The sequence below is a fragment of the Saccopteryx bilineata genome, chromosome 8 (assembly GCF_036850765.1).
Source record: "Saccopteryx bilineata isolate mSacBil1 chromosome 8, mSacBil1_pri_phased_curated, whole genome shotgun sequence".
Classification (NCBI taxonomy): Eukaryota; Metazoa; Chordata; class Mammalia; order Chiroptera; family Emballonuridae; genus Saccopteryx; species Saccopteryx bilineata.
In genome coordinates this window covers 36812753-36819503 of record NC_089497.1, presented here as the reverse complement: position 1 = coordinate 36819503, position 6751 = coordinate 36812753, and the positions used below count along the sequence as shown (strand labels likewise).

Here is a 6751-nt window from a genome sequence, read left to right as displayed (position 1 = left end):
TCCCTAACCCATGGAGAGCTTATTTTTAATTTTATTTTTTATAATTCTATTACTTATGATTCTATTACTCCTTCTGGAGTTGCAATTTAATTTAAGGAACTGCCAGTTAACTAGCATGGTCCACACCTATGGTTTGTTAATCTCTAAATTCCTTTCCTTTCCTTTATGATTTTTCTAAAGTAAAATTTTAATTTTTAATACTATTCTTACCCTGTAATTTCTAAATGGGCAAAACCTCTTTTGGTCTGCCGGTGGACATTTGAAATGAATTTCTATTCTATATTTTAGTTATTTTATTCTTACCTCATTGCTCTTTCTCCTCTGCCCACACACAGCAAGCTGAATCCTAACCTACCCATGCATCTGGAGGTAGTGGTGGTGCTCGGCCTTTTGGTGCTCAGCCTTCTGCTTGATGTTTGCCCTCTGCTTGGGTGCACTGTGGTGGCGAGGGCAGGAGTATGGCTGGGGTGGGGGGGGGGGGGGGCATGCCACGTTCACTTCTCCATGGCCGCACCCCCCTCCACTGTTTCACACACCACGCGTCCCCGTTCAGCTTCTCTCTTCTCCTTCACCTAAATTGCTTACTTGCCAGCCTTTTCTCCTAGAGCCATGATGGCAAACCTTTTTATAAAAACCGTCCACTTTTGCAGTGCTGGTCAACCTGGTCCTTACCACCCACTAGCAGGCGGTCCAGCTTTCATGGTGAGCCAATCATTTGGTTGCTTCGATACCGCCCACCATGGAAAACTGGAACGCCCACTAGTGGGCGGGAGAGACCAGGTTGACCAGCACTCCAAAAGTAGGCGGTTTTTATAAGAAGGTTTGCCATCACGGTCCTAGAGGTGGGAGAAATACTTTCCCAGCCGTATTCCCTATTGCAGGGATCCCCAAACTATGGCCCGCAGGCCACATGCGGCCCCCTGAGTCCATTTATCCAGCCCCCACCGCACTTCCAGAAGGGGCACCTCTTTCATTGGTGGTCAGTGAGAGGAGCACTGACCACCGCAAAGCGTGGCGTCGCTCATGTACAGTACTACTTCTGGTGACGCGGGATGTACGCGTCACAGCTCCGGAAGCATGTCATATCACTGTTACAGCTAGCAGTGACAAATATGGAACCGACATTGACCATCTCATTAGCCAAAAGCAGGCCCATAGTTCCCATTGAAATACTAGTCAGTTTGTTGATTTAAATTTACTTGTTCTTTATTTTAAATATTGTATTTGTTCCCGTTTTTTTTTTTTTTTTACTTTAAAATAAGATATGTGCAGTGTGCATAGGGATTTGTTCATAGTTTTTTTATAGTCTCGCCCTCCAACGGTCTGAGGAACAGTGAACTGGCCCCCTGTGTAAAAAGTTTGGGGACCCCTGCCCTATTGCAATACGTACATTGATTTCTTTCTAACTGAGTTCTAATTATTTCTTTCAAATCTCTTTTCTGTCTTAGATATAAGTCTGGCTGGACTAGGAAGACGTATTGCCCTTTCTGTATTGAGCGAGCTTTTAACCATTGTGGCGGATCTAATGTTAAATTTAGCCATTGATCCATGTATGGAAACTGATCAGGGTAGCCTGAATTCTCAGTTACTATATTATAGACTTCTTCTACTTAGCCAGAGATTAAAATTCCCAATTGCTGGCCATCCTATTCCTAAAATGGGCATTCTGATTTACAGAGATAGCATAGCCTTTTCTTGAACCATTTAATTTGTATTTATGGCCGTCTCCATAAGCTTCTTAAAAGTGCTTTAAAAGACAACCTAAAAGGGTCTTCTGTGAACTGGCCCCTTCTTCCATATTTAATAGCTAAGATTACCAATTGCAGAATTAAGACTGCTTCAGAAAAATCCAGAAATCGGTGCACCAATGAAAACAAAAGGGTAAGACAGATAATTAACTAGCACCCTGAATAAAAGTGTTTGACTATTGAGATATTAATTATTACACAAGACAAGGGGAGAAACCTAGCAGGGCACCCCGAAGCTAGTTTGAGAACAAAGAGAATAATAGTTTTCCACTTAAGATTGCTTTTTAGTCAGAAGCTTCCAGTTTTAACACAAAGGACCAAAGCTAGGCTTTAAAACACACATTTAGACATTAAACAAAGGACTTATATACAAACACACTTACACACACACACATACACACGCACACATGAGCGCACTTTCATAGATGGGGCTTCCCCTCGTGACCTCTCAGGTATACTCAGGCTGCACCCCTGCAAGGACTTTAGACTTTAAACTCAGGTATTTTAGATAAAAGGAAGGGAAACAAAGAAGAATGCGATTTTGATAAATACAAAGGTGTCCCTGAAAAGTCCTGAGACAGGACTAATTAGCTCAGCATCGACTCAGTCCCTCTTCAGGTTTCCTCCCAAGAACATCACCAAATGTGGAGACAAATTTTTCAAATCAATAAAGTAGCTGGTTTCACCTACACACTGAAGTTTCAAATCAGTAAAATAAAAGATCCGTTCCACTTACACCTCTGGAGTTTCAAATTAGTAAAACAAAGGATTCATTTTACCTACAGGCTACCAGAGTTTTAAATCAGCAAAAACAGAAGACCTGTTTCACCTACACATCGGAGTTACAAATTAGTGAAACCACAAAACTAGATTGGCCACAGATATAGTTTGACCTTACCTACAGGCTACCAGTGTTTCAAATTAGCAAAACAGGAGATCTGCCTTACCTATGCACTGGAGTTACAAATTAGTAAGTCACAAGTCTACTTTACCTACAGCTAGTCCCAGACCAGTACCAGTTCTAAACTGAAAACAAGTATTCAGAGGAAAGCTAGAACATAAAGCAAAAAGAGTTGCTTTATTTACCTCCTTGATTTCTCTGCCGAATAGTCCAAATTGTCGAATTTTGGAACCAAGAGGCGTCTACCGGGAAACTATCTGGACCCCCCAGGAAGACTGGGAGCTCTGGAAGTCTCAGGTGGCACGCCTCTCCCCAATCTTCAAGCAGGCCCCGGGCAGCCCCCGAAGAGTTTGTCTGATTCGGGGTGCCTCCACCCAGTGATGCAAACACTGCAGGCCCCACGTTGGGTGCCAAATGTTGTAAAGTACCCAATTCACAATTCCACAGGTTTTTGTAGAGGCATATAGTCCAAATAAGTTTTAAAAAGTTTTATTAGAGGAGGAGATTTATTAAATATGCCGGGCGCATATGGACAGCACACGGCAACAGACCCAAATTGTGTGCGAGCCCCCAAAATAGTTCAGGGGCTGCTTATATACTCTTGATGACACATGGGCGGGGGAGAGCATGACATTATGGCATGGGCTGACAACATTTGTTTAGGGGATACACAGAAACATTAAGACTTTTTTTTTTAATTATTTATTTATTTATTTATTTATTTTTTACAGAGACAGAGAGTGAGTTAGAGAGAGGGATAGACAGGGACAGACAGGCAGGAACGGAGAGAGATGAGAAGCATCAATCATTAGTTTTTCATTGTGCGTTGCAACACCTTAGTTGTTCATTGATTGCTTTTTCATATGTGCCTTGACTGCAGGCCTTCAGCAGACCGAGTGACCCATCTTGCTGGAGCCAGCCACCTTGGGTTCAAGCTGGTGGGATTTTTGCTCAAACCAGGTGAGTCCACACTCAAGCTGGTGACCTTGGGGTCTCGAACCTGGGTCATCTGCATCCCAGTCCCACACTCTATCCACTGCGCCACTGCCTGGTCAGGCAACATTAAGACTTTTAAGGTAACACAATCAAAGATGTTTATAAATCTTTCAGGATTCATCTTCCCTCACTAGCCTAGAGGTATTTTACCCTCAAAATTCCAGGAAGGGGGAGGAACTATAGTCAATGCAAGATAGTATGTAAATTCTGCTTTCTATTAAAAGAAAAAAAGTTTCTCAATTAACCTTTATTTTAAATTTAAAACTTAATGCCCCATTGTTCTTGCAAGCCAGAAACTTCTACATTCTTCTCCCTCCTCTCCCTAAAGGAGGGATGGGACAGGAAAGCCTGATAGGAAAGCCTGACCTTTCCTCCCAGAATATCAATATCAATTTTCAGCTTTTTAATACCTTATCATAGTAGAAAGTAGCCTCAAACGGCAATCTGATCATAAATTGCTAACTGAGAGGATCTGGTGGGTAGCCATGGCCCAAGAACACAGCATTTTCTAATAAAAAGTTTATCTTTGCCTTAAGCAAGCCCTGTTCATGATTCTAAGTTAACACATCTTTGAAATAAATGAAACCACCCTCAAGAGAGCACAGAATCTTGTTAACCGTCCTGAGATCCAGTGCCCGCCTTGCTTTCTCTCTCCTTAAAGTCATCTTTCTTATGTTTCCTCCTTAATTTCAAATGCGTAAAAGAAACTGCAAAACTGTGTTCTTCAAGAATATTTGAGACTTTGTTTCTCAGCAATTGTAATCAGTTTGTTTCAAATAAATTTTTATACACCCCATTAAATTTAATTTCTAACTAAATTTTTTGTTTTTAATTTTTATAAAAATTTCTACAGGTTGGATGTTTCTTACATTAGCAGTTCTCAAACTCCATCCCCAGGCAACTAAAACAGTCTCCATACGAGACCATGTTTTAAAAGAATTCCTAAGTGTTTATCATATGTGGTTAGCCACAGCCTATTATAAATAATGAGGTGATCATGCTTAATTCATTAGGTGTTGTCAGTGCTAAGCGAGATAATATATAATGCACTAAACATGATACTTGGTTCCTAATAAGCATGTAATAAATGGTAAGTATTATTTTTTAAATGATTATTATTAGCTACCACAGGGAAGAAAAGGATGCAAGGAGGGAGATGGGAGGTCACAAATACAAAGTTAGAGGCATTTTAGAGCGGCCCAATCTAACTCCACCGACTTGCGTTAGACTTGGCATGGTCGCTGGACTCCAGAATACTGGCCTGACCTGTGGTGGCGCAGTGGATAAAGTGTCAACCTGGAAATGCTGAGGTTGCCGGTTCAAAACCCTGGGCTTGCCTGGTCAAGGCACATATGGGAGTTGATGCTTCCTGCTCCTCCCCCTTCTCTCTCTCCTCTCTCTCTCTCTCTCTCTCTCTCTCTCTCCTCTCTATAATGAATAAATAAAATCTTAAAAAAAAAAAAAAGCAAAACAGAATACTGGCTCAGTGGCTTGTGTAGAAACACCTCTGTGAGCTCTCCCTCTCAGGAGCACACTTGCACCTTTCCCTTCCTCCTGCCCTGCCCCCCAGGCACGGTACTTTTACCTTTCTCTCTCCTAAGCTCCAAGGGCCCTTCTTCTGCCTCCGTAATTTGTTTCCTGAGCCTGTGCAGCCCAACTGGCTCACTTCTATGATCTCTGTGACTTTCTAAATAAACTTTCTCTTATCAAACAAAACAAACAAACAATACATGGCAGGAGAGACACCGTGATCACAAAGGTGGTTTTCCCAGAGCAAGGCTCATCCATTGCTCTCCTGATGTGCTGAACCCTGTGATTTCCCCAAATGTGGGGAACTCCACTACATAATTTGTGGCAGTGGGGGATGGTGTTTGGGCTCTCCCCTGATTAAAAAAAAAGATTAAAAAAAAGATAAAACATCTCAGTCTCCAGGATCAGCCCCTGCTCTTTAACCGTAACCTTCACACCCAGTCTGCACCCTGGTTCCAGAAGAGGAGGGCAGGGGCAGGGGTGAGGGCGGGGAGGGGGGGAGCAAGCTGCCTGGGTCCGGTTCAGAACAGGAAAAGGAAGTTTGAGAAGCGTTGGTCAGCCAGACCTTGGCTTTCTGGCTTTGCAAATACACCTCTGCACTAGTGACTGGGGGTTGCCTGAGGATTGAATTAGAGGAGACAGTTCATTTGTAAAGAGGTGCCTATGATAGCAGGCTCTGCTGAATGGGATTTGTCAAAGGAACAGGAGAATGGAGTTTACCTGGAAGATGCTGGGTCCTCGGGGACCTCCTTCCTCTACCTGGCCGGAGAAGGCAAGCACATAGCCGTGGATTGTGTCTCTCTGGCCCTTATGTCGCTGTCATTTTTCTCAAAGTCTCCTGCTTGAAATCAGAGCTACCAACCACCCTTGATTGTTCGCTTTGAACACAAACATAATGAGCGGGAGCAAAGTTTTGCTACCCCAAAATATGCCTTTTTTGGATATTATTTTAAGCTGGTTATTTTTAAGAAACAAAAGACCCAGGAAGAACCTTTGACATTCCCCCAAATGGCTAAAAGACTTTAGACAGAAGACCTGCTCCAGGAAAGAAGCTATAATCACAGGTAACTACAGTTGACCCTTGAACAACACAGGTTTGAACTACGCAGGTCCACTTATACATGAAATTTTCAATAAAATATATAGTACTGTAAATAAATTTTCTCTTTCTTATGGTTTTCTCAATAACATTTTCTTTTTTCCAGATTACTTTAAGAATACAGTGTACAATGCCTGACCAGTGATGGCGCAGTGGATAGAGCATTGACCTGGGACACTGAGGACAGGTTTAAAACCCCAAGATCAATGGCTTGAAGCTCAAGGTCACTGGCCTGAGCCCAAGGTTACTGGTGTGAGCACAAGATCAGTGGCTTGAGCTAGGGGTCACTGGCTTGGCTTGAGCTACCCATTCAAGACACATATGAGAAGCAATCAATGAACAACTAAAGTGACACAACTATGAGTTGATGCTTCTCATCTCTTATCCTTCTTGCCTGCCTGTCTCTGTGTCCCTCTCTAAAAAAATACAGTATATAATACATATAACATACAAAATAACTGTTCATCAACTGTTTAT

The 6751-nt window shown here is 42.4% G+C and overlaps 1 non-coding gene across 1 annotated transcript; it reads left to right on the top strand.

The window, feature by feature from the left end:
* Positions 1 to 5367: 5367 nt before the first annotated feature.
* On the top strand, positions 5368 to 5531 carry LOC136312294 (U1 spliceosomal RNA). The gene has a single exon (XR_010726923.1). It is a non-coding gene; the product is annotated as a U1 spliceosomal RNA (small nuclear RNA).
* Positions 5532 to 6751: the final 1220 nt, after the last annotated feature.